The 26,317-nt window shown below is 43.4% G+C and overlaps 1 protein-coding gene across 6 annotated transcripts in view; it reads left to right on the forward strand.

Annotated features, from left to right (window-relative positions):
• Positions 1-26,317, forward strand: part of ZDHHC8 (zinc finger DHHC-type palmitoyltransferase 8) — a 119,253-nt gene that overhangs the window by 50,518 nt on the left and 42,418 nt on the right. For 3 of the 6 annotated variants that reach the window (XR_010885902.1, XR_010885900.1, XR_010885899.1), the window contains exons 2-4: positions 15,280-15,497; positions 15,586-15,613; positions 16,093-16,644. The exons of 1 other annotated variant lie outside the window; for it this stretch is intronic. The gene's annotated coding sequence lies outside the window, so the exon portion shown is untranslated. Of the gene's footprint in view, positions 1-8,109; positions 8,313-11,302; positions 11,348-15,279; positions 15,498-15,585; positions 15,614-16,092; positions 16,645-26,317 lie in introns of those variants that run through there. 2 more of the 6 variants (XR_010885901.1, XR_010885903.1) reach the window with 2 other exon arrangements.

The following is a 26,317-nucleotide window of genomic DNA, read 5'->3' on the forward strand; positions in this document are numbered from 1 at the left end:
CATCTTAGCCTTGATTGGCTTTGTTTTGTCTTTCCACTCAAGTAATTTTAAGTGACTCCACTTAATATTTACATGATCTCTTTACTTATGACACTTTTGAAAGTGGATACAGGCCTGCAATGCCCGTAAGTATACCTGAAAGTATTTGTAATATCAGACTCAAAAAAGGTATGGCTGGAAGGAATCAGTGATCATCCTTGTCTCACCTTTTGTAACCCATGGCCATTACTCTTATCCTTGTAAGGAGCTCAATATCTTATCTGATTAAAGTACGTTTCTCTCAAAGCTTACAGTTTTGATTTGATGACATGAAGTGAAGGATTTGCTGCCACTTTTTTTCATAGTTTTCTTCCAATAACTGGTTGGCCTCACCACTAAACTTGTACTGTATTTCTAATTTGTATTTGCCTTGCTTCAGCTGTGCAATGGCTTCTGGCATTGAGCCCTATTGAGCCTTTCCTAGTATGTAGAGGGTCCTTTTGGGCCTTCTTAAGTATTCATTCTTTGTGTTTATAATTGTTTCTTCTCAACAGCTAGAGAATTTAAAGTCGCTCACAGAAACTGGTTTTTTATCCCTCAAATTCTTTTCTGGGTGGCTTTTTTTCTGCCGCCTCCAATTTTCCAATACAAATTTAAATGTGTGGATACCCAGATGTGAATTTAATATGGTAATGGTGCCACAGAATCACTTGCTGACTTCCTACTCCCTTGTTTCAGATAGCCAAAGCCGGCATTAGCTGTTTATTCATTTTGCTGTGGCACTGACAAAGCAAGCTACTGTTGAGTTGCTTATCTGCCCTGATGCTGAAATTGTTTTGAAACTCATTGCTGTTCAGGGCACGTCCTCTATTCTGTAGCTATTGCTTGTGCTCCATGTTATCGGAGGTATGGCATTGCCTCTGTCTTAACTAAAGTAAATCGAATATACTCACACCTTCAGCCCTCTTGCTTTTTTAGCATTCTGCAAATCTATGAGTTAGCAGAACATTTTTTTCAAGGAATTTTGTTATATCTAGATTTCAGCATTTTTATGGATCTGGATGAGCATCTGGCTAGCTCTGATTAATGCAAAACCCAGCTAAAACAATCTTGTTCCCCAGTGACTTTATGCTGTCAACTACTTTGAGATCTGTCAGTTGGCCAGCCCTTAATTCATTTAACATGTGCTTTATTGGTGCATGAGCCAAATTTGTTGTCAGAATATAATGTGCCGTAAGTCATACGCCTCACAAATCTTAACTCCTCACCTAACTTTACCACCCAAACCTTTGATCTCAAACTCTGAAGTTAGGTTTGTTTTAATATCAGTATCATAAAGCTCTGGAGATTGCCGTTGGTTGTATTCCTGTCCTTTAATAAAGTCCAATGCAAGTTCTTTGGTTTTAGCCCCTCCACACATTTGCCTGGCATTGATCTTGGGCTAACAAGGTTACAGTTACCATAGTTGTCCTGCGTTGAATGTTAGTGGGAGGTTGGCGGTCTTGGGTTGTGCATGCCTTTGGAGATTGCACCCAGTTCATCTCGCACCGAGAGATTTACTGAAAATGAACATGTACAGGCTGCGTATCTGTTGATGCTGTTAAAAGCAGTAAACAGACTGGAAAATATGGAAATGATACATGAGGGGTGTTGTGTGAGGGAAGAGTTTCTAATAGATCACGGACTGCTGGCTCCCGTCAAGGCATCAGCACCTCTTGCAGCCCACTGCCATCTGCCAGGGCTGGTCAGAGGTCGGCAGCGTCTCTGCCAGAGCCGGCGTTTGTGCTTGAGGTCATTGTTTGTACTCTGATTCACAGCTCCAGGCTTTTTTCTTGTGTTTTTTTTTTTTTTTTTTTTTTTTTTTTTTTTTTTTAGTAGAATGAGATGTTAATAAATGTTTCCAGATAGGAATGCTCATCACAAACTTAGCTAAAGTTAACCTGTGATTCTCAGGTCTTTGAATGTCTTGGCTGGGGGAGAAACTGGCCAAAAATTAAACTGACTGCTGTAGACTTCAGCTTAATCTCTTGCTTCAGCCTCTCCAGTGTAGCAGCTCTTGCAGCACCTTCCCAGGACCAAGTGTCTTGGGAAAGGGACCTCACCTTTAACATCACCCATTTCGAGGGTTTCGGAGGGGAAGTGAACAGATTAGATGAGATGGCTTTCTCTGCTTAGAAAATTGTGCTAAAGATGCCCTACAATACTCAAGGGCTTATCCCTTTGCAAGGTTATATCACTAAACTGTGATTTTAAAAGAAGAATCTGTTACATTGAGGAAAAAAATCTGTGCAGAGTTTAAAATTAGGTTTCTTTTAGTTTTGCATAAATCCATCCTTACCAGTCTTGCTAGCCTCAGTTGAACTGGAAAAGGCTGCTCTGAAATCAAAACAGTGCAAACTCGCGTCAAAATTCATGTGCTGGAACTGGCCGAAATGCCCCCAACACCCTTTGCGTGCCTCCGACGGGGCTCCTGGTAGCTTGAATTCTCCATTAGTGATGTCTCTATCAAAGTAGCCTTGCAGAAGGGTGACGGAGCCATCTGTTCACAGCGGGATTAATCCGACTGATGGCCCGGGAGCACACCGTGTCCTCAGGTATCGGCGGCTCTGCATGAGGGCAGAGGCAGCTGCTGTCACGTCGCGGGAAAGGCAGGCGTGCGGCCCACCACACTCAAAAGCTTGGGCCTCCTGGGGGAATTTTTTCCTTGGTGTTTCTACAACATTGACAACAAAATAAATACTTGTTCAGGATATTCTCACCTACAGCTTCTACTCCTAGAAGAGCAGGATGGCACTAAAAACCATAGTATGTTCAGTACTACCACAAACTTGAACCATGGATTAAATCTTTTGCTTAAGGACAGACAAAGAAAAAGTTGAACACAAAAAAAAAGTAGTTTGAGATTTCCTTTTTTTCTTTTGGTTCCTTTGGCTTTTCTTTTAGGGCTTCATTATTAACAGTGAAGTAGCAAACTTGCTCAAGAGCTGTATTGTGCTCTAAGAATCATAAGTGTGGTGTTAAAAACAATTTTTTCCTCCGCAATGTGCCAGACAGCTTAAATTTTAACCCTGTAAAGTAGGATCCGTGAAGTGGGCCATATGAATTTTTGCTGATAAGGTGCTGAATTAATGCCATTTTGTGCAGACCTGTGCCTGCCGAAGCTTAAGGAAATTCATCACAGTTGCAGATTGTTTTCCAAGTAATATCCTCATGGACTATGAAGCCTATGCCTTTATGCTGAACACATAAGGGTTTTGCTTAACTTCATTTTTGAGCCAGTCCGTCTCTAACCCCCATTGCTCAGTTTGTAAGTAGGCTTTGGCAGAGGCTGGTGAACTGCAATAGCGCTGACACCGAAATCACACGGTGCGATGTGGGGGCAGGGATGGTGGAGGAGGTTCAGTGTAGGCACAGCTTGGATTTTTTCTTCCCCTTTGATATCACTAAAGCTCTTACTTGCTGTACAGACAAGCAGTCAGTGTGATTTGGAATATTTGGGTGGAGGATAGTATGCAGCAAAGTAATTCAGCCGTAATCCCTAAGGATGGGATAACAAATAACATGATGTACAGGCAGCTGGAATTATTTAAAAGGTGCAAAGGAGCTTAATGTTCTGAGGAGCTGCCTTTACGCGTGCTCTTGAGGAGGCACATCTGTAACTTTGCAAATGAAATCGCTTGCAGGTGTAAATGTGGTTGCTGGTTTGTTTGCTCTTTTGAGGAGGTGACTGAGCACCTGCAACGTGCGGGCAGGTGTGCTGGGAGCTGCAGGTGCTGGGGCCAAGGCCAGCCTTGGAAACCCGGGTGTTTGCTTGCAAGGATCAATGTGTTGTCTTTACTTGTATTTCCAGAACAATCAATGTGGAGGAGATTACAGCGTTAAGCAAATATTTTTCTTGATAGCAGTATTTTTCAGTGTGGCTGGGGAAGGGCGGAGTGGCAGGAGCTCCCGGAGGAGCTGCAGTGGGGAGCTTTCTCCTCTGCCTTCTCCCGCGTCGTCCTGGTGCGCGCAGGCTCGCGCGCCGTGGCCAAAACGATGCAGCCGCAGGCCGTGCCGGCATGCCAGCATTTACATGGGCATTTATATGAGCATGAATGGCTCTGAGAATCAACCTTTCCATTTCAGACGTTCCCCCGGGCTTATTATAGCAGCAGATATTAAAGTCTGGATTTGTCCAGGTTCGACAGCTACCTTGAGATATCTGCCAAGAGTGAGGATTGTTTGGAGAGACACTAATAGGCTGTTCTTGTCTGCAAGTTCACCTGAACAGAGAGGCATCCAAATACTGTTTTGGTCACGTTATCAGTCTCTGAGACTGCTGTATCCAGATGACAAGATTTTACCTTAAAAAAACAAAAACCAATCCCCCCAAAACCTAAACCCTTCCAACTCAGTGGTGTTAGTTACATCCAGGCTTCTTCACTGATGCTCGTAAGAAGTGAGTATTTGTTGCAAAGTAGCATGTTGGCCTGTTCGTTGCCTCTTGGTATGGGTCTTATAACCTGTGATGTGGCGTTAATCTGTGGCAGAAAGGGCCCTGGGAGTGTGGGGACCGTGCACAGGGATCCTGCGTTGGCAGGTAGCAGCTGCAGGTGGGACCGGAGTTTCCGATCCATTCAAATCACACTGCCCAAACCCACCCAATGTTTAGTCATGTTTTCTCAGGTTTCTGTATAATTCCTTACTTCTTGCTGTCATCTCACTTAATTTGATCACAGAATGGAGAGGGTTATATGCCAAACAGCAATGAAATGAAGTCAGACGGAAGTGGATGCTGTTAAAGTTATGCTCATTGGAAGTATTTGGAGAAATTAAAAGGTTTTTTTTAATAGTTTTTTTGCTAAGAAGGTGTAAATGAAAAGTGCCCCTTTTAAACAGATGGATGCGTGCATGGTGAGGCGGTAATCTGATCTATAAATATAAATGGAGCTTTGTCTAATTACTGCTTTAAGCCAAAAGGTATTAGGTTTAAAAATAATTTTCAATTAAAAAAGTCTGGTTCAACTTGAAAATAGTTTTACTCCTGGACTGAGTATTTAATATTGAATGGCCAGAGAGAAACCTGCAGCCTCATGAGGCTCTCGATGAGAATTGCTTTCCAAATGAGCAGCTCCATCAGGCGTGCGGATCTGAAAGTCGCAGCACGCTCAGCCAACGGTCTGCAGGCCAAATTATTCCCCACACGACACCTAAAAAAAAATTAGTCTGCATGGATTTGTATTTCCTTTTACAGTGCTTTTCTTGCCACTATTTCTTCAGCTGTGCCGGGTCCATCTAGCCCTGCATCCTGCCTCTGGCTGCGGCCAGTAGCAGCTGCCTAGAGGAGAGCGTTGACGAAGCCAGCCGAGATGCTCGGCCAAAACACCCCCCCTGCCTCCTGCGACCGCAGCTTATAGCTCCTAAATCAGTGGCGGTGTCTTTTTTCCGGGGCCGGCGTGTGCTGGGCGAGGGGAGGCTGGGGAGGAGCCGAGCCGGCCGGCGCCGTGCTCCTCGCCGATGCGGGCATTGCTTTTCTTCCCGCGGCTCGTCGTGCCTCGGGAGGGCAAGGGGGTCATGCGGACACTGCTTCCCGCTCCCAGCACTGCTGCTAGGAACTTAAGGAGCTTTTCAGCTCGCCAGACTCCTGGTGAAAGCCTCCGAGCTGCGTCGCACAATCGAGCCTCAGTTCAGCCTCGCCGGGAAGGCCGCGGCCGGCAACGCGTGGGCTTGCTCCGGTCCTCCTCTGAAGAGGTTTTGTTCGGCGCGAGCCTCTGCTCGGCTCGTCGGGCCCTGGCGGCTTGCAAAATGTGAAGCGTTCAGCTCCGGCCCCGCTCGCTGCCTTATCTCACAAGCCGGCTTTTGTGCAGGCCTCTTCTGAAGCGCGTGTCGTGCGCCGTGGCGCGACCGGCGGCCCAGCCGCGTCCTCCAAGGTGCCCCACTCCCCCTGTCCAGCCGCGTGGGGCGGCCCAAGTCGGAGGCTGCTTTGGACTCGTTCATGGTCTTCTGGGCTTAAAGCTGAAAAAAAAAAAAAAAGTGTAAAAGCACTGTGGCTTTGTTCGGTGGGAGCAGGCAATGAGGGGTAAATAATGCTCCTATTCCTGGAGCTGTTGCACTGAGGGGAGCTAATACACTAAGCGGTAATACTTCGTCTCCTGTGATCGTGTGAGGTAGCTGTGCTTAAACGTCCAGCTCCCTATGGAGAAAAGGTGACGGGGGGGAAAAACCCTGTTAAGGCTCGAATCCAGCCCAGCCAAGCCGCTGAGTTTCCATCAAAGCAGGAAACGGATGGATGGCCCAGCGGCAGGAGGTGCTGAGGTGTCTCTGCAAACTGCTGCAGGCTGGCGCTGAGCGCAGGGACGTCAACGCAGCGCTGCTCTTCTGTGCCGGCCACCCGCTCGCGCAGCTGGGCCCATGGCGTTGCAGCCAGCGCTGCTAACGGAGACGCTGGTTCGGAGACGAACGCCCTGGTAACCTCTCCAGAAGCACCTCGTTGGCCTCTGGCCCTGCTGAATTCTCCTTCTCGGGCTGGACAGCGGTATGAGGAAGAGGTCTCGTGTCTTGGTGGGCTCCTAGAGGCAGCCGGAGGGGCCTTTGGCTGCAGCAGAGCCCCAGGGCAGTCGTTACCTCGATCATTGCCTCAGCTGGGCAGTGCCGAGGACCTCTTCCCAAACAGGCCTGCGGAGCCGGTTCCGATGTTCAGTCGTCGTCGAGGTCTGCGTTTCAAATATCGGTCTGTGCATTTTGTACATTTGGCACTTAGAGAGCTTGACTCTCCCTGATGGCTTGAAAGGTGAAAATATTTAGATCTCTCCCAGAATAGATCTGAGTTACTTATGTATTTTGGGAGGCTACTTTTCCTAAGAAATTAAGATTTTCTTAAGAAATTAAGTGATCTTTCTTTTTTTTTTTTTTTTTTTTTTTGGAATAGTTTCTGCAGAAATGAAAGCTTTTTCCAAGCAAGAAGCCTATGTAAACACAACTGTGTGGAGGGGAGAGCATGTTTTGCTGTTTGCTTTCCCTTTTCTAAAGACAAAAGAGCCTTATTGAAATGTGCTTCCTTTCTGGCTACTAATGCGTTTTCCTTCCTTCCTCCTTGCAATAAGCTTTTAACGTTCTCCCATCCTGTTGGGTATAAATCTCAGCTTGGACTATTTTCCCCATTGAGGTGTTGAGTCACTGGCCCTGTATATGAAACTGTACTTGGTAATGAGACAGGGAGAGCTGGGGAAGGAAGAGATTTTCCAGTTTGGTTGCAAACGGGATGAAGTCTAAAAAAACAAGGATAAGATGCTCTCCGTTTTTGCCTGCTGTTCCTCATATTCTCTCTTTCTCGTTTTATTCCTGGATGCTTTCTTATGTTGGATCTGGATAAATTCCATGGCATTATACACAAACTACCCAAAGGAAGAGCTGGTTCCTGTCGGTCATTAACGATCTTCCATTAAGCTGTCGCAGGTTAAAGGGGAAAAAAAAGCCATGCCGTTTCACTGGAATTCCCTTGCCTCCTGGAGGGAAGATGCTTCAAAGGCTCTGCGTGGGAATTATGTCCTGAAGCCTGGATATTCTCCAGGGCTTAATTGTGCTTATTCATAGAAACACTAAACTTTATGAACTGGACAGCAGAGCTCTAAATTTGGCTGTAACTGCAGAGAGGATATTGTTTTGTGCACGCTCTGATTAGCAACACTGGGCACAGATGTACACTTCGGAATAATTAATAAAATGGATGGGAATTAAAGCAAGCTTTGCTCTGTGCAAAAAACAGATGAGCTAAACAAGACTTCTTTCTATCTGAACGTCCCATTTAAATGAGGTTTTGTTTTTGTGTGGTGTTGGAGTATGTCTTATGGGGTATGCCTTATTTCTGTCTCACCCATAGGACTTCAATTTGGAACGAAGTCTAAGGTACCAGACTGTGGGATAGCCATCTACTACTACTTCCACATCATCTTGCTCTGCAAGAGGAAGAAAACAAGACTGAGCAATGTAGTTAAACCAGCAAGAGTGTGATTAGGTTACTGCCTCCCATATGCTGTTGCCAATATCAGAGAAACCTGAGTCTAAATATCTTTATTATTACTATTCTCTGTGTTTCTGAGGTTTCTTTCACTGTTTTTTTCAAACCATGAAGATGAGAATTTAACTTTTAAAAATAAAACTCATTAACGTTCTTATAAGCTGGCTGAGCTTGCGCTCAAACAAAGGTTTGTTTAGTTGGCTTACCCCAAAATGGAGGCTTTCTTGTTCAATAGAGAGGCAGTTCAAGACTTCACAGCGGAACCAGTGCACAGTGCTGCATTCATGGACTTCAGTAGTTTGCAATTGCATCTGTGGAGAACCAGCAGTTCAAGAAGGTGACAAAAGTGTTTTGTTTTTTTTTCTAGTTTTGTAATTTGTAAGGAATAAGATTCCTTGCTAATATTTTGTTTTTAGAAGGTTCCTGTATGACTGAAACTGAAGGATCTTTTGGGGGGCACTGTAGCTTGAAGGAATGTTGTCTCATTTCGGATATTATTTAGGATTTAGTAGTAGTGTAGTTAAGAGATTTTTTTCTGTGCAAGTTTCCTCATGGCACCTTACACAAGGCTGGTAAGGAAGCTGAAAAGAAGGGTAATTTGGACTAAGCGAGTAGTGTGCTTTGCTGTTGTCACGATACTGTCAGTGTTAGAGGAAATTGGGAAATGTGTCGTCTTTTCAGAATTGTACCCAACATGGCACTACAAAGTAATTTTGAAACTTGCTGCTGAAGGGAAATTATCAAAACATATCCAATTTGAAAATGAAAATGTTTTTTTGGATAGTGTTGAAAGATGAAAATGTTGAGTGATTGTTATTTCTTTTAACAAAAGTCATAACATTTAGACGTGGTAAGAATATAACTGCCTTTTTACATGGAAAATAGCTCCATCAAACTTCGTAGCTAGCTGTACTTGGCATACTCTAGGCTCCTTAACTAACTTTCACTTTGTTAGTGAGATAAAACAAGGATTTGAAGAAGAAAGACAGTCATGTTTTGAAGGAGCTATTGCAAACAGCCTTGTCTCCTGCAAAATGAAGACTGTAGAACTGATAACTTTTGCTTTGAAGTATGGTAGTCCAAGTTTTAAGCAGATGTGCAGGTCCTGTTGGGAAGAATTTGGATCATTAAGGATCATTGTGTCTTTCAGGGAGCTATTTCAATGTGTAATTGGGCTCCTAGTTGGAAGTGTGCACCTTCCTCCTGGCTGTGCTTGAAAAATCATGGAAAGATCCACACTCTAGAAACCAGCTGAACTAGTCCAGATTAAAAAGACTGCAGTTTAGGGGCGCTGGGGGTCTCCTTACTGTAGCAATTGCTTACCCAAGAGGCTTTGCAAAGTGTCATTACAGTATGCAGAAGTCTTGCGGTCACTAACCCAATATGGGAAGAGTCTAATCTAGCATAGAACAAATATCATCATCATCTTTCATATCTCTGAAAGCAGTGATGTGATCCGTATCTTTTAAGTTAGATTTTTGCTGGCACGGTTAATACGTATTTTGTACCCTGTATCCTGCTTCTGAATTCTCAGTGCAATATCATAATGCTTTATCTTTCAGTGGAATGGTTGACGTTAGGATAAAACCTAGTAAAATCTTCAGAGTTACACTATGTATCTGAACTGCTTTAGGGATCAACCCTACTAAATTCTAATTTGTAGAAGAAAGCTTCCCACATCGCATTTGCACAGCACGTGTTACACATTCAGGGAGACTTGGAAGAGTTTATCTTGAAACATCATTTAGGCTGATTGTTCTGTTTTCATGAAAATTTTGCTGGTGAGAGCCCTTGAACACACTACATTGGGGAAGAGGTGAATAAAAGTAGACCACAACATACTGAACCCACATTGTATGCTGTTTCAAGAGACTAAAGCTAAATATACTGAACAACTCTATCCAAACCGCTTCACGGTTCAAAATTGAAGTTAAATAATGTGGTGTTAGCTTCATTTTGTTTTGGGGATGCTTGTAGGATGGCTCCTGTTTTTAGTAGCTGGCATTGCAGATGGGAACTGGAATGGGTGGAGGGATGGAGATCCTTGCAAAAGCAATCAAAAAAACCCACTCAAACGAAGTGACAGCATAGTTCCACCCCTGCACCAGGACATGCAGGTATATCCCTGCGCAGAGTCCCATACAGCCACTAGAGGAGCGGTCTCTGAGTCAAGACCAGTGCTGTGGTATTCCTCTGCTGGACCTCTTTATTAGACAGAATTCTTCAGACAGAAATAATCTTAGCAAATCTAGGAGGATTTGGGAACTTTCTGCTTTCCTGCTCCTGAGCTAAAGTTTATTTAAATTTCATTGAAAAAAAGGAAACTCACGGTGACCTGTGAAAGGTCACCGATCTGTCCTTAAGGAAAGTATCTGTAGTTAACTACCATCATACCTGCAGTGAGTGAGAGACAAAGTCTGTCATCGGAGCAGCGAGTATGGAGAGGATCGCGAAGTCTCGCTGATGGCCAGGTAAGGGCAGCATACGGAGCTGCCGGGCGGCCGCCTTAGGGACACAGCTCTGATGTGGGCAGGCAAGCGCTGCCAGGCTGCGTTGTGCAGAGTTAAGCAGTGTGAATAAAGCCCGCAAGCAAAGCTGCTGGAACCAGCTTTTGTGCTCCCTCTGGACGGCCGTCCTTGGCTATTGGCTTCTTTTCTGAGGTCAGACTGGCCACGTGGAGTTCTGGCACTGTTACAGTCACCGAAGATTAGTTATAGATTACAGAAGTAATCTAACTTGTGTTAAGATGAGTTACACTGCTTATCTTTCCAGCAGTTTTTGCACACATACTTTTGATCATACTGTTAGAGACAGAGCATCAATTCACTGCTTTTGGTGACTTAATTAGAAATAGATTTAAGCCCTTTCTCTTAAAACCTAATTTGAAATGCTACAGGTGTTTTCCTTATCTTCACAGCTCTCATCTGCCAGCCCCTAGCTACATGGCAATTAAAGCTTGCATTTCTTTCCTAATGCCAAAAGATAACCTCAGTCTCTTGGTTTGATTCTTTGGTTATGTCTCTCTGGTGTGATGCAATGATGAGTAGGTGGATCCTTAGTGCAACAAGCTGGAGCTGCAATGTGGACCTCCCAGTGCATTCTCTGAGGTCACATGGAAAACTTTCCCAAGAGTTAAAATTCATCAAAAGCTATCCTGGAAAAAGTTTCTGGAAAAAATATTGAAGGTATGAGCACCAGTTCACCTGCTTCTCCTCACCACAGTAACAGCTACTGCTTGAAACTCCTGCTTACCCCTCTCCCACAAGCCTTGGCAAACTGGGCTGCAGCATTCATTCAGCAGGCACCAGCATGCCTCAGACCTGCCCCTGAGGAAAGTCTTCATGCAGGAAGCTCTTGAAGAACAATCCCTTGGTGAGTTGACCCATATGTGGACAGGATCTGCCCTTTTGTGTGACAGATACCTGGCAGGCCCCGGGGTTGTTCACTATTTTCTCCCATAATTGAACTTAGGCTGTCTACTACTTGATGGTCACCTTGCTGTCTAACAGGCAAATACCTTTTCCCCTCCACTTCCCACATGAACTCCTACGGGTGGGTTTTGCTGTATGTGCCTTATAAATCCACGGTGGCCTCTGGAAGAGCTCTGCGGTGAGCCGTGGTGTTATGGAGTGACCTTTCTAGGTAGAGAAGAGGGAGGGCTGTGATGGGGAAAGACTCACCATGTGCAACCCAGCTGGGCTGGCGTTCGCCTCCCTGGCTGACTGACCGGTCATTCCTCCTGTGAGTGTCATTAAATGTTGAGCAAGGATAAGAGCTTGTTTCTATCTCATAAAAGGAACAATCAGATTGTCTTAGTGCTCGCTCTCTTTTCCCAATGTGCATCGGAATATACTATTAATTTAGGAGTTAGAATGCAATGGAGAATTTTCTGAGTTTCTACCATGTATTTGCCATTATGACTCTGGTCCCTTACCCATCCTTTGGGGACGTTCTTCCCTGGCAGCTTCAGTCTTATTAAAGCTTTTTGTTTGTTTGTTTCTGCATAGTCTTCTGCCAGAGAAAAGGCTCAAATTAATAAGTTTCTGGTAACCATTTTCTACATTTTCACCTGATTTATCTGACTGTATTTATAGCTGGGTCAAATAGTCCGTTAAGAATTTCAGATGCTGTCAAAACCAGCAGAGAAAAAGGTTTCCTGGGAGATTGACTGTGTGTGCTTGTGTGGAACAGACTGAAGTGGCGAATTGGTCTGCACAATTACCTTGGAGAGGGCTGCACAGCTCTAGCATTTCTGTCACTAAATACCTGCGGTGTTCATTAGTTGTGAGCAGACAACATGCCCCACCTGCTGTGTCAGCCGCTGTTATCGCACCTCCTCCCCAGAAACAAGAGGAATTTGTGCCTCTGCCTATTCAGATGGAAGGATATCTATTTAATGCAGTGCTCTATTTAGGGAAATAAAACGGTGTTTTTCCAAGGGTGGAAAAACGCTGTGTGGGAGGGAAAACTTCTCACAAACAAGAACGGAGTTTTCTCATTTTACTTTGTCAGGGGTTTCTATTAGAGCAAGGCTGGAGGAGGGAAATTTGGAAAGATTCTGGGAAGCTTTGACTCAAGAAGAGGAGAATGATTCATAGATTTTTATTATTGTTATTTACCAAGGCCAGAGCAAACCATTGGACCTAATCTTTTACTTATCTTTCTCTTCAAAAAAATAAAGCACTTATGCAGTGACCCCAAAAGAGTTTGTGGGTTTGAACCAAGGTCTTTCAGCTCTAAATCACAAATCCAAGCTATGGGAGGTAGCCCACAACCATTTTAAGCTGAACTTATTCCTGTTACCATCAGGTTATCCCCTAGAGAATACTGTACAGGGTTGATAAGTATCTTCATAATGAATCCTGAGTGCATCCCTTCCCTGTTTGTAAGGTAGGGTGGTAAGTAAGTTGTCCATGGAAAATGGAGATGTCAGGGGCACTTAAAGAACTGAGATTTGACAAGTTGTGGAGACTTGCCAGTATCTGTGTTTTGACAATAGTCAACTCATCTCCGTTATTGCTGGAGTCCTGATGTAAGAGTTGCTTTGTTTAAGAGTCATTCTTCAGTTTTGATGGGGAAAATTTTACTGAGAAGAGCAGCTTGTTTAGCAGCAAACTTTTTCCCCTCCTTAATTTGGGAGTGAACGTTTATTTCTCCAAAAAAAAACTTTGCTGTTAATACTCGAAATAAAAGATCAATCACAAGGCTTAGGTCAGAAAAATATTTTTAAACTTCAACCTAACATAAAGAATATGTAGTAATTAACAATTACTTTTGTATTCTACTGCTGTGAAAGAAGATTTGTGCAATCTAAATGGCATTGAATTTCAAATTTGGCAAGAGAATTTAAATGAAGAAAAAAATCAAAACTGTCGCAGTTTGTGTTGCAACTACAGTTTCATTCTTGTGTAACTTTAGAAGGTAATAAGCTAATTAGATGGGTTAAAGCAAATACGACTTAATCATTTGACTAATTCCTTGGGCCAGTTCTTCAAAGAATTCATGAAACTAGATTCTGTCCAATTTATAAAAATGGAAAGACCCTTGACTGTGACCACCTGATTTTATCATTTCCAGCTATGGCATCTTGCAGCACAGGCCCATACATCCCGAACACTTTCAGGCATGCTGTGTATGTGGCTGAGTCAGGGAAGCTTCCAAACCTTTAACTTACTTCCAAACCTTTAACTGACTTGACCATGGTGAAGCCTGGAATAAGCATCTTTATTATTCTCCTGAAAAATCCTGTTAGCAAGGCAATCTCCTCGTATCTAAGCCACTATCTTGAATTTTGCTCAAGCAGTTGTCTGTTAAACTGTGTGGCAGCTTAGTCTCAGGGAGAAAATGCACACACAGACTGTTCTGTCTAGAAAAATGATATAGAAGGACAAATGTCCATTGGCACAGCACATACAGAAACATGCACTTAGATCTGTGTTTTACTGCTTTGGGGAAAATAGAAGTCTTCAGCTTCCAGGACTGTGAATCAAACACTTCTGACAAACTCAACACCTGTCCTAGAAGGATTTACTTAGGTGAAATAACCTCCAAAAAATCGATTTATGTCAGTAGCTATAATAAACACATTGTGCAAAGTTAAGAGGTCTCCAAGGCTTTGTATAATCAACTGAAATCTTAATTAAGTTCTTAAAATAAATTCCTCTGGTAAGAATTTATCAGTAATTATAGACATTTAGTTGACCTGTAAGCAATCCCCTAAAATCCTCCTGCCACCAAAAAGAATTTTGTGGTTCATACTTATTACTGCAGTTAAAACATTTTTTTTGCTTAAAGGTCTAAAAGAATGTCAGCAACCAGCAGCAAAAGAGGTGTGATAAGGCATCAGAAATCCATCAATTGTTTCTTAGTAAAGCTGCAAAATAAACTCTTGGAGCTCTACTAAAGTCAGTATTTATGCCTGGAATTAACTTGTCCCAGCATGCCGTCGGAGAATCTGGATAAATGTTTTGATAGAAATAAGATATCCTCTGTCAGAATTGTTAGTATCTTCCAAACACTAAACTCAAAGTGAGCCATACAGTGAAACACCAGAGCATGCGGCTAAAATTACACAGAGGGGTTGGGTAAGGACAAACATATGTCAGTCTTAGGCTTCCTGCTAATGGCTTTGGACTTTGCAGCCCACTTAGCTTGCCAGAATTAAGCAAAAGATACACAGTTTGTGGCTTTTTTGTGCCTTATTTTTTAACGCAATGCACGACGAACAAACCATATCCTGCAGCAAAACATGGTGCTTCATAGTTACTGTACCAGTGGGCCAGTCCCCTGTCTTTGATTCCCCCCATCAAGACTATTCCCCGCAAGAACAATTCCTCATAATGAGACTAAAGGCTTCATTTCATGGAAAGATTCTGCCAGTCAGCTAAATGCTAACATTCATGGTCTAGGCAGTAGATCCTAGAGATCGTTCTTAAGGAGTGTGATTAAAAATATATTTCCCTGGGAGTGATTTTGCTGCTTGGGCAAATCTCTTACAAGTGCAATTTATTATGAAGGCCAGATTGCTTTCTATAAAAGAGAAAGAAAAAGGGATCCAAAGAATAGACCATGATATGCAGCCTTGCCAGTAAGAAAAGTCTGAGGCAAGACTGCAAATTTTAGTGGAAGTAAAATTTGGGGGGAAAAATCCCTAGTCAATAATGGGATATTTGAAAGGAACTATTTATTCTGTTCAAAATTCTCCAGTCTACAGAGTTGGTAGTTTCAGAAACAAACAAAAATACCCAAAGAAAAACTGTCAAACAACCTAACCTGATTATTGAATGTTGCCCTCTTTTGTATAGTATCGGTGGGACCGGCAATAGATTTGAGTCATCTGATGTGCAAGATTATTTGCTCTGCCATAGCCAATTTCATATTGACAGCAACCAACACCAGTATTGAAGTTGGGTGACATCAACATTCAGTATCTGAGCTGCCAGTCCTCCCCCCCCTTTTTTTTTTTTGAAGATCGGCAAAAGAACGTATAGGGACCTCCCTTGCCTGAGAGGCACAGAGCTGGGTAAGTGGATATTTTTGCAAAATTTTTTAAGAACATCCTCAGCTTCAATCTGACAACACAAAACTGATATGTTCCTCTTCTCTCCTAGGAGTGGAAATGTGAGGTCCAACCAGAAGGTAAGCTACCTGGTTAGTTTTAGCAAATCCCACGTCCGTACCAAAGAATTTTCTCTAAAACTCCTTTCAATCTGAAATTCAAATATTCCTTGAAGGCAGCTCTCTTGCAAAATTTTCTAGTCTTTTTTTTTTTTAAACTATAATAGTTTATTCTTTTGTTTCTCTGGCTAAGGAAAATGCATTGTAGATTTTTCCTTTATCTCACTGTTTCAGAGGGATACATCTAACTTTTCAAAATGATTACCTTTTTTGAAAACTCTTTGCCACTGTTACATATACTGAATAAACTGAAGCCAAACTATCTCAGGTATATGTTTCTGTGACACACCAATATGATTGCTAGGATTGTAGCTGTCCATAACTAGAACTGAAAATTATTTTAGTGGTGAGCAAAGAAACAACAAACCTCCCCCTTCTCTATCCCCCTCCCTAAATCCTCTGAAAACGGTGTATAACAATTATTTGATCTTCCTCTGCAGCCACCCAGTGGAAACAGCCCCCTGAGCCGTTCCTCTTGGCACTTTCCGTCGGTGGTGTCGTGTGCCTTATGTCCGAGTCTCAGCACGCCGGCTCCCTCCTGGACCTCAGTCCGTTTGTCTGCCGATAAATGCTTTCCCATCTGGTTTTGGCTCCACACTGGATTTCTCCCGGACCTTGAAAGCAGTGAATAGTTTTGAAGGCAAATGACCAAGGAGGAGCAGGATACAATTTGAGGAGCCCTTTGCATGGGGTTTCTAAGTCCTGAAAGCCTCTCCTCAGCGTTGGTGATCCTCAGCTGCGTCCATGCCCTCGGGCAGTAGAGCCCTGGTAGGCGTAAGAGGCTGCCTTGGTCTCCTTGGCTCTGGCTCGGCCTCGGATTGCTTTCACTCCTCCTTCCTGAGCCGACTTTCCTCCTCACCTGCTGTTCCTCCTCTCTTCCTCGGGTGGCATGGCTCTTCTGGGAAAATGCACGTAACTTTTAAATCATATTTCTGTGGTACCACCTTCTGCTCTTTGTATTTCAGTATTAAATTTCACTGTTTTTTTTTAAATCAAACCACATCACATTTCTTTTTTGTGGTCATGGAAGCATGTTTGACATATTTAAATTGTCATTGTGAGGTTCTTCTCCAAACAGAGTTCAAACCATTATGTTAACAGTCTGTACCAGCCTCTTCCCAGCAGCTGTGTTTATACCTCTTCTTGCAAAATGGGTCTCTGATTAGGATTTTTGAATAGCTCATTCACAGAAAAAATGTCATTTTGAACCAGCTAAAGCTATTAAAAAATTTGGGATAAAATGCGATGAAAAGTTTTTGGTCTGAAGAAATGTCCATGGCAGCACCCTGCCAAATTTTAGGCCCAAAACACCATCACCACTAATAAGACAAATATGACAAAGATGAGGTTATTGGAATTTAATTTGTGCAAGAAATGTTTTCCTTTTCCTTGTTTTAAAAAATGTTTGACAGAGTCATTTGACTGAGGTGGAAAATTATATGTTTGGAATAGTCACCCAAAATGGTTAAAGTCTGGTAAATTATATACAACTGAAGATACGTTCTTTATCTTGGAATTGTCAGAGAACGGTAATTTCAGGCAATTTGACCCAAAATGAGTAACTGAGCATTGGAGTAATTCTGGGACAATTTCATGCCTGTTTAGACAACCTGTTTGAGAAACCAAAACCCCTCTTACATTCTGAATGACACTGCTGCATGTTACAGCCCCTGTGTGTTAGGCAAGTAGGTGGCGTATAGCCACTGTGTTCCTGCCATGCTGTGTCTTTCTGAGAGTGGAAAAGTTGGAGAAGCAGGAGTTGTTGTGTCAACAGCAATGCCTTCTCGGGTACTGGGGACCTTACACACTTGCAAAATGTTAAGGCTAGAAGGAAAAGGTACCTAATCTGGTCTATTCCCCATTGTGGGAATGCAGCTGCACTTCCAGTATTCTGCAAATTTGGTTACATGCTTTCCTGCTCTGAGTACTGGCATCGAACTAAAAGAGTAGGCATACCTTAAGGCAGGGAAACACAAATGCTGCTTCTGCTCTGTTAGACTGGAACACATGATTAAACGACCAAAAGCTACTTTGTGTGCAAACTGCATATTTAACTGTTTTTTTAACTTGTAAGCCAAGGCCAAAGATTTATAAGTTTTTGTCGTGATTCATAAATCTAGATCTCCTCTTGTCCTTTTACTCTAGGCAAATGGCTTGTAGAGCAAATTGTAGTGGTCTGGATAAGTCTAGGTTTCAGCAGTCAGTCCTCTTAGGTCAGACATGTAAGAAACATCTGTAATTGTTTGAGGAATTTGGCACTAGATCTTGTACTTAAATCACATTTTTCCCTTTGAAAGTTGGAAATGTCCATGTATACATTAGACACACAATCCACATACCTCTGCACTTGCAGAATCAAACAGGGTATCAGCTTGCTGTTACCTTGCAAATCCTACTGCAAAGTAAGAGCAAGTTGATAACCTTGTTGTAGTAAAAGAAACCAGCTTGAAGTTCTTCTAAACTGTGTACCTTTTTGTGCCCCAGAATAAAGCCCACCGGTTTTAAGGGGAATTGCCACTAAGTGGCAGGCTACATTAGTCTTCAGAATTTGCTACTTGGTTTGGATTTTGGATAAGAGTAAAATCAAAACGTCCTTTGAGTAATATTACACAAACTCTCCTTTCCGGGCAGAACTGCTGGGTTACGTGTGTAGCTGTCCCATATTAGGCCTCTGAGCACAATTTACATGTAGTAGTACATAGTGTAGAATAAGGCCCTGATCTGGTAATGAGATCATGTGAATTCAAAGCATATTAAACTTAATCCTGTTTTTCCAGGATTATACTCTGCAAATTTAAAATTGCAGTGTATAAGAAAGACATAATGTTCCTGACTGCTCATTATAAAGAATTAGGCCCAACTCGCTGGGAAGGGAGTCTTTAGTTCTGCCACCGAAAGCGGAATTTGGCAAATGGACTTCAGTGGGAGATTCAGCTGGTGACCTTTGCAAAGCAGAACAAATGATTGCTATGTTTGCGAAAACTGTGTTAGTGCTGGATGCTTCTGGTACAGCCTGAGCAAACAAAGTTTGAAAGTCCGGCTGTCTGTCGGCAAACTTTACCTTTTGATTCAGTCTACAGGTGCTATGGTATAGACCTGCCAGGCAGGAATTTGGGGCTCTGCTTTATGTGATGCCAAGTGCAATAGTGGGAATTTAATACTTTTGGAAAGTGATTTTGCTTATAGTAGAAAAGCTTGGTGAAAACAGGCAAAATCCTAAATAACGTGTTGAAATCAACTCCCGTGTGTCGGATTCCTGCATGGGATGTCCTTTGGTGGGCACGGTAGTTGTCTGAACATGCCAAGGAGGAGACTGCATTGACTATTCAGAGGCTCAGCTGCTGCTCTGGCCTTGACCACTGAAATGTTGGTAAGTTTGAGCTCCAGGCCGTATTTTAGTATTAGAGCTCTTCCTAGGAGCATTCAATGACCAGCCTCGTGCGACGGCACACCTCTCCATGTACAGCCCCTGTTTTATTCTGAGGGCAAGCTTGGCTGGTTTTCAGCAGTGCTTCAGAGGCAGGGGTTTTTACTGTGGACCGATTTTGCAGGAACTACAGATAATGAAGGTAGGACAATCATCTCCTTTGAAGCCACCACCAAAATAAAAAATAGCTCTATTGTCTTCAGGATGTTACTGCTGTGGCACCATGGAAAACAGACATAAGGTTTTCTTGCAGTGCTTTCTGCCACCTCCTTTGCTCTCGTTTTCCTCTTTTTCTCTTCATGTCCTCTGGATTTTTTCCTTGAGGCTCTCTCATCTACATTCAGTCTCTCCCTCTGTTTTCACTTATTCTTTTACACACTTAATTCTGGGTAGTCAGTTCTAACTGCTTTTTTTTGCCTTTATTCCCTGGAAAACATCCACACCCTTTCTGTTCACTTCTCAGGGCTTTTCTGTATCCCAGAACTGGCATATTTTAGCCAGCTGCCAACCTCTCTGCTCCTCCAGCCAAGGAGGTGGTGGATAGCAAGAGACCAGACTCGTCTGAGTATCTCCCCTTGTGGGATATCCCTGGTGGCCGCTGCCTGTGCTCAGTGCAGTGCATCCCAGTACACAGTGGGGGTGGCAGGAGGGGTTGGCATCGAGAGTGCAAAGCAATCTGGCATCTTCCACAAATGCGTTTTTTTTTCCCTGTGAAAAATACAGGCTTCGTTTTCAGGAAGATTAACCTGTCTGGAAGAGATTTTAGCACCTCCAGGGGAATATAGTGTAGTATTTCTCTTGCAGTCCTATCTGAACCACTTCAGGAAGTTGCAGTGAGTATGCTAGAGCTGACTGGCAGTTGTCAGTCGCTGGTTATACATCTTCAGTTTTTTTTCTTAGACAGGCTGAATTGCCCTGGTGCAGCCCTTCGGAATATAGAAGGGATTGGTGCAGCATTTTCATTTAATTGCTTGTGGAGATAGCTGCAGGACTGTGGTGTCAGAAAATATTGCTAAATCTCAGGAGATTTCTTGGTATTTTGTTGACACAATAAGGTCATAGTTGTCACAGTGGCTTAGTATAGCCACAGAGTATGCATGCAATTATTTATGCAGCCTGAAAATGTAGTGCAAAAATAAAATATTGTGTTTATGTATCTGTGACTTGCATTTATTTGTGTTTTCTAATGCTACTTTTATCCTCTGCTGTATTGTTTAAATGCATATTCCTCATATTTGACATTTATAAAGATGTTAAGCAGAGTTATATGCTGTCAGTTTGGTCACATTTTGCAACCAGTCTTAAATATGATCCTACTTGTGGGCTTGTGTCTCTCAGCTGTCTTTATTACGCAGGCATTTCAGTTTTGTAAATCCATATTTATAAGGAATTTGCTCCACAGGAGAACTGCTGTCGCATTGTTAATACCAGCAGGGCAAGTGGCCTGAAAACTGGGTGTTGCACGTATATAGGCAGTTTCCAAAACCACTTGAGTTTTTTCAACTGTCCTAAAGCCCAGCCAATCTGTTGTGGAGCATTTTCAAAGCAGGATTAATACAACACAGAGCTGCTGGTGAAATACAGGAAAGCAAGCGCACGAGACAAGGAGCTTGCTGTTCCCCTCCCCACCGTTGCCGTCACACGCTTGCCTTGTCCAAGAGCACCAAGGGATCGGTTCCTTCTGTGTGTCACAGTTGAGACCTCCTTGTTCAGGGATATGTTCACTGTACACCAAATATTAGCCTGCAGCAAGGGTGGGTTTTTCCAGTAGAAATGAATTTAGCTGCACGAGCTGTTGTGTTTTTAAAGGTCCCTTTCCCACACTGTAATCTTTATGTCTACCCCTGCTCTCTCCTGTGAGATGTCTCAGTTTCAAGCATCAGGGGTAGGTCAGGAGAGTGTTCACCCTGTGAACAACAGGAAAAATGCTCCAATTACCCTCCTGCCTGGATCTGTGGGATTAGACCACGAACTCTTAGCTGAGAACACCCCTGGCAGGTTGCTCCCATGCACAGTCCTGCTGGCCCGAGCAGAATTACTTACATCAGTAAAAACCTGAATGTGAATGTGCAATACTACGGAGCAAACTCCCGGGCACAGTGGTCATAGCAGATTGTTACTGGAGGAGCTTTCCTGATGCTTCTTCGTGCTTTTACTATTTCTATTTGTCACGGACTTGATGCCTCTCACTTGCGTGTTTCCTTTTTTTTAACAGGAGCTTTATTTCTCTGTTGTGATACATCCGAGAATTCACTGCTTTTTTCCCCCCTGAACTTAAATTGGAGAGAGATTTAAAGTATGTCTTGTAGAACAGATCTGATATCTGAGCTAATCAGGGCAATCTGATAAAATAGGTTTTGGAATTAATCTTAAGCCAATCTGCTGCTCTGTAAAAAGCATACATATGCAGTGTTTGTTGTCTGTAGCCAAAAGAAAAAAAAGCCCACGTGTAGATGGCTGCATTCAGCTACTGCAGCAGCAAAGAATTTTCCCCAAACACCAAACGTGATCGTCGCAGTCCAATGTATTAGTGTAAAATGGCTGATAAACGTATGTGCACAAACCCAGCCTCTCTGAGAAAGGAGAGATTGATCTGAAAAACATCTCTGGAAACCTGGGGGATTTTTAAGGCAAATGGGAAGGGAAGAAGAGAATAATGTGCCTTTCAAACCGTGATGAAAGATGGCCTTGGAGTATGGATGCATGTGCAGGGAGCCGGAGGGAGGAAGTGGAAGATAGAAAATTCAGCGTCTTTCAACACTGACAAATCACCTGGCTCTGCTTAGTGATCTGACAGCATCTCCTCGCCGGCTGCATCAAAGTTAGGGTTATTCATCAGCTGTCTCTGTTCGTAGCATTAGGTAACGCTCGCAACCTTTCTATCGACACGTGTTGTTGCCTGCCTGGTGAGCTGAGGAGCAGCTTGGTGCAGTTGACTTCGGCAGGGCAAGCGCACAAGTGAGCGGGTCATGCTCTGTTTCAGATTATGTGATTTATGGCTCAGAACCGTTTTCGTATTTGTCTGCCACAACCATTTTGAGCTTGAGATGTTGATTCCAGTAACTGCTCTTTTGCTGTTCATCATCTAAGGTTTGGTCAAAGGTGTCTTCTGACCTAAAGATTCTTGTCTTCACAACCCTCTTAATGAGGCTTCCCAATGTCCTTTTTAATGCAATTTAAGAATCGGTGATAGTAATAAAGCATATCCAAATGGAGAGGTTTTTATAAAGATAGCTTTCATTTTATGGAGCAGTGGTATCTCTGCAGTTCATTACTAGGAACACTTGTTGGGAGACAGTTGTATACAGCTGCTAGACTGAACTGATTTTTGAGAGCGCTATTTTATAAGAAGCATCATTCATCACACAGATCCGCCGAGAGGCTTCATGCTGCCAAAACTAACAGGTATACCTTACCATCAGCAACCCTACTGAAATAAGAAATTAGAGGGATGGGAGTCTTTTCAGTCTGTATTTCTTCGTATTTGAAATGTTTTTATGTGAACGTCTTGTTGCTGATTTTGGTGGTGATGGTAGTTATACTGGTCCTCTGTGTGATTTGCTGCAGACGATAACCTTTTTGGAACAGGAAGGACTGGTTACTATTTATGCTGCTAAGCATTACGGAAATGTTTCATGCATAAAGTGATGATACTCCACGGCTGAACGTGTGCAAAGATAGAGAGCAGGCCTGGAAGGGGTGCAAACAAGTGTGGGGATTCTGGCACGTTTCCCTAGCAAGCCATACACGCAATGCTGGTGCAAATTCATCTGGAAGTATGTTCTGATGTGACCCGCTTATGAGCTTTCCTGTTTTGGCTATGTTCCTTTGCATATCTGAATTTCGCTAAAGGAAATTCTCTAAGCAGAGTTTAAATTAAGCTTTAACATTTACCAGAATAAAATTGAAAATTGTATAACTGATCACAAAAACCACAGTTTAGGCTGGAGTGCAAGTATCAAGACTTTGGCTTAACTAGCACAGTATCCTATGCAAACATTCGTAGTGGAAAAGGAATCAATCCCTTTGCAAAGGGCCAACACAAATCTTTCAGTGGCACCTAAGCCTGCTTTTGAGGGAGCAGGTGCTTAGCAGGCCCCGAGGCTTCAGATTTCAAAACTGCGCTCTGAGCTGACACATACAAATATCTTAAAAACAAGTTTTCAAACTCTGGTTCTCTGATAAATTCACTGTAATTTCTGTGCATTCTGTATATTGTGAATTTAACTGTAGTTTATACGGTATGTGGAAATCCTGTAAGAGCAGGCTATTGATCATCTCAGCCTGGAACCAGACAATATCAGCTTTAAGCTGGGATAGAACAAAGCTGTAATTGATGGTTGGCCAGGTCTCTTTGCCAAGCTGCTCGTTGTGATCATTCATAGCAAGAGACCTTTATTTTTTTAACAATTCTTTTGTTGGTGGAGACAGCAGACAGGTTCTGTTCTGTCCTGGGAGAGGGCGGCACAGTGCCAGTGTCAGCAGCCAGCAATCCAGAGTGTTGTGTTTAATCACGAGACTAATTTTTCCTTTATTGCCTTTGCCTTTCAATAGCACCAAGCATGACATGTTATAAAGCAGTAACACTAGTTGAACAAGGGTTGGCTAGCATCTCCAAGCCCGCTGGCTATGTTGATAGCTAAATGAACATTTGGCTTGACGTGCAGCCAGTAGATACTCTCAGGAAACCAAAGAGGGAGAACGTGCTTGTCAAGGCACGGGCCGTGTGCCGGGAGAAGGACTAGCGAAGAGGAAGCAAGACGTGCCTGGGTGTAAGAGCTGCTTCTCCGCTTTGTTTTCACTTGCTTTGTTTCTTACAGGTTTCAAACATGGTAACAATTTCAATAGCACGTCGAATAGCAGAGATTTCAAGCTATAGATGCAATCTGTTAGTGGTCTGTGGTTAGGTTAGGATTTGCTTATTTGAGCATCGCACTGGCCATATGCAAGTCAGCTTCTAAAAGAAGACGGCAGTAGGTCCAGATCAATTCAAAGGTTTGTACTCATCCTACCAAACATGATGACTGCAGGGGGTTTTGCTTTGCATTGAATCATATAAGCAAAAAATGTATTTGCGGAGAGGGGGTGCCAGATTCAGCTCTCTGGTCCCCGGAGCGTGCAGCCGTGCCCAGTCACACGTCCGCAGCCTGCCCTGCCGCTCTGCAGAAGTCTGGTCCTAGGTGGGACTACTTGTGGTGGAGGAAAAGGCAAGCTTTGTCTGTCTCTGTGCTCCCTCCATAGTGTCAACAAACAGCCATGTCTGTTCACCTCATTCAAGGGGCTTCTGTCATCTGGGAATGGAAAGTTTAGCGGAGTTTGTGTGGGTGCAAGAATGGGTAACTCTTTGCTCGGCAAAATAGTGTATGTGAACTTCCAGGCTATGTTTAATAACCTTGAGGGCTATAAAACATTTTAAAACTTAAATGGCTATATTCCTCTCTTTCTATAATTCATATCATAACCTAAGACTTTTATGCTTATAATAGTCTGTGCTGCTAAAGCAGCTGATGGAGCTTTACTGCACGAACAGGGAGATAAATGCACCTTCAGTGCAGTGTTCCTCTGTTCAGGTTTCTGTTTGTGGATTTGGTTGGCTGAACTGACATCTTCAGCATAAAGGCACAGTTTAGAGTGTATCATTTGGAGCCAAAGTTTTGCTTTATCAACTTTTCACAATTATTAGGAAGGTCAAACAAAAATCATTTATTTTACTGTAGGAATAGTACAGCTGTTAAAAGATCAGGGACTACTGCATGGTACAGTCAGATGTTGATGCTAGTTTGTCAAGGCTGGATTCCCTTGAAAGCAAAGGTTTCAAACTGCTGTCTTGACTTGTGGTTGCTTTTAAAGCCCATTTTACAGGAGTTGCTTCTGTCAGTTCTTTCTTCTGCTAAATCTCTTTCCGCAGTGAAACTAGTCTACGATTGGTATTCGCTCCTTGTGAAGAGATTTCTATAACTCAGAAGTAAAATGTGCAAATGGTTCTTGTGCATTATGTTTCCCCTACTGAATATCGCTTTCTCAAGTAGACACCATGTGGCCGCTCTCAAGGAAGTGGCCTAATTTTTTGTTTCAAGAGTTAAACTTCTAAGCCACCATTCCTCCCCGGCTCCATGCCCGTTCTGTCAAGGAGCTGAGACCTGAGGGTGGGGGGCTTAGCCATGGTTATGCATACGTGTAAATATGAAATATTGACTGGAGATTGCAGGAGGAGACTGCAACCAAACAACTGTCTTTGCAAACTTAGTGTTTATGGCTGAGTTAAACAAAATGCCTTATTGTTTAGAGCACTGTTTGCCTTGGGCATTGGCTTACACAATCGCGTTGGCCGAAAAGAATTTCCTAACTCCCTTTTCCACAAAGCAGAGGATTAAGCAGATAACAGCAACAATTATCTGTCTTGATCTGGCTTTGACCTCTATTGCAAGCATGTGCTTCATGATCCAGCTAAATCATTTTTCTCTTTTGTGGCTGCAGTTCTCAACTCCTACTTTGGCATCCTTATACCCCGTGAGGGTATGTGCACAGGGGGTGTTCCTCGCACGTTGGTAGTACGCAAAGTCGCTTGGAGCTACAAGAAAGCTCAGGTGAAGGAAACAGGTTTAAAGCAAAAGTCAGAGGAACTGTGTGAGAAAGCATTGGTATTCTCGATAGGCAAAAGCCGCCAGTGTCACACTGCTAGATGGTGAAGGAGAGCTTTCCCCTGTGACTTCGCTGTCTGCTCTCGTGCAGCGTCCCACCGTCGCCTGGGAGCAGGCTTCAGATCAGCGCTATAAGTGGGTCACATAAGTTTCCTACGTCTTGCCAGGCCTCCAGGCACCTCTAACCAAACCTTGCTTGAAGTGCTTGCTTTGCTTCTGAACAGAATTTATTTAGCTACCATGGAGCAGTAATTTAACCAGTTCAACCCTTGACTCAGTTAGGCGTTGCAGGACGAGCTGTACAAGTCCCGGTTCCCCTTCCGCACGCTGCACAGCAGAGGGGCCCTTGGGCACCACAAGAGGCTGGTGGACGGGGACGCTCTGAGCCTGCCGCCCTCCCTGGACCGCAGCCCGGCTGGCTCCGCTGGTGCCGGCTCGCGCTGTGCTGGCAGATCCCTTTTTGCTTCCCTGCGCTCTGTACTACAACCCCCTTCATGTCAGATCTCTGCTTAGGAGGAGGGAATGTGATAATATACAGGAAAATCTGCCTTCCAGTGAGCTTTTTTAGAGGTGCTGGTCTATTAGTTGATTTTATGT

Source organism: Apteryx mantelli, chromosome 17 (assembly GCF_036417845.1).
Source record: "Apteryx mantelli isolate bAptMan1 chromosome 17, bAptMan1.hap1, whole genome shotgun sequence".
Classification (NCBI taxonomy): Eukaryota; Metazoa; Chordata; class Aves; order Apterygiformes; family Apterygidae; genus Apteryx; species Apteryx mantelli.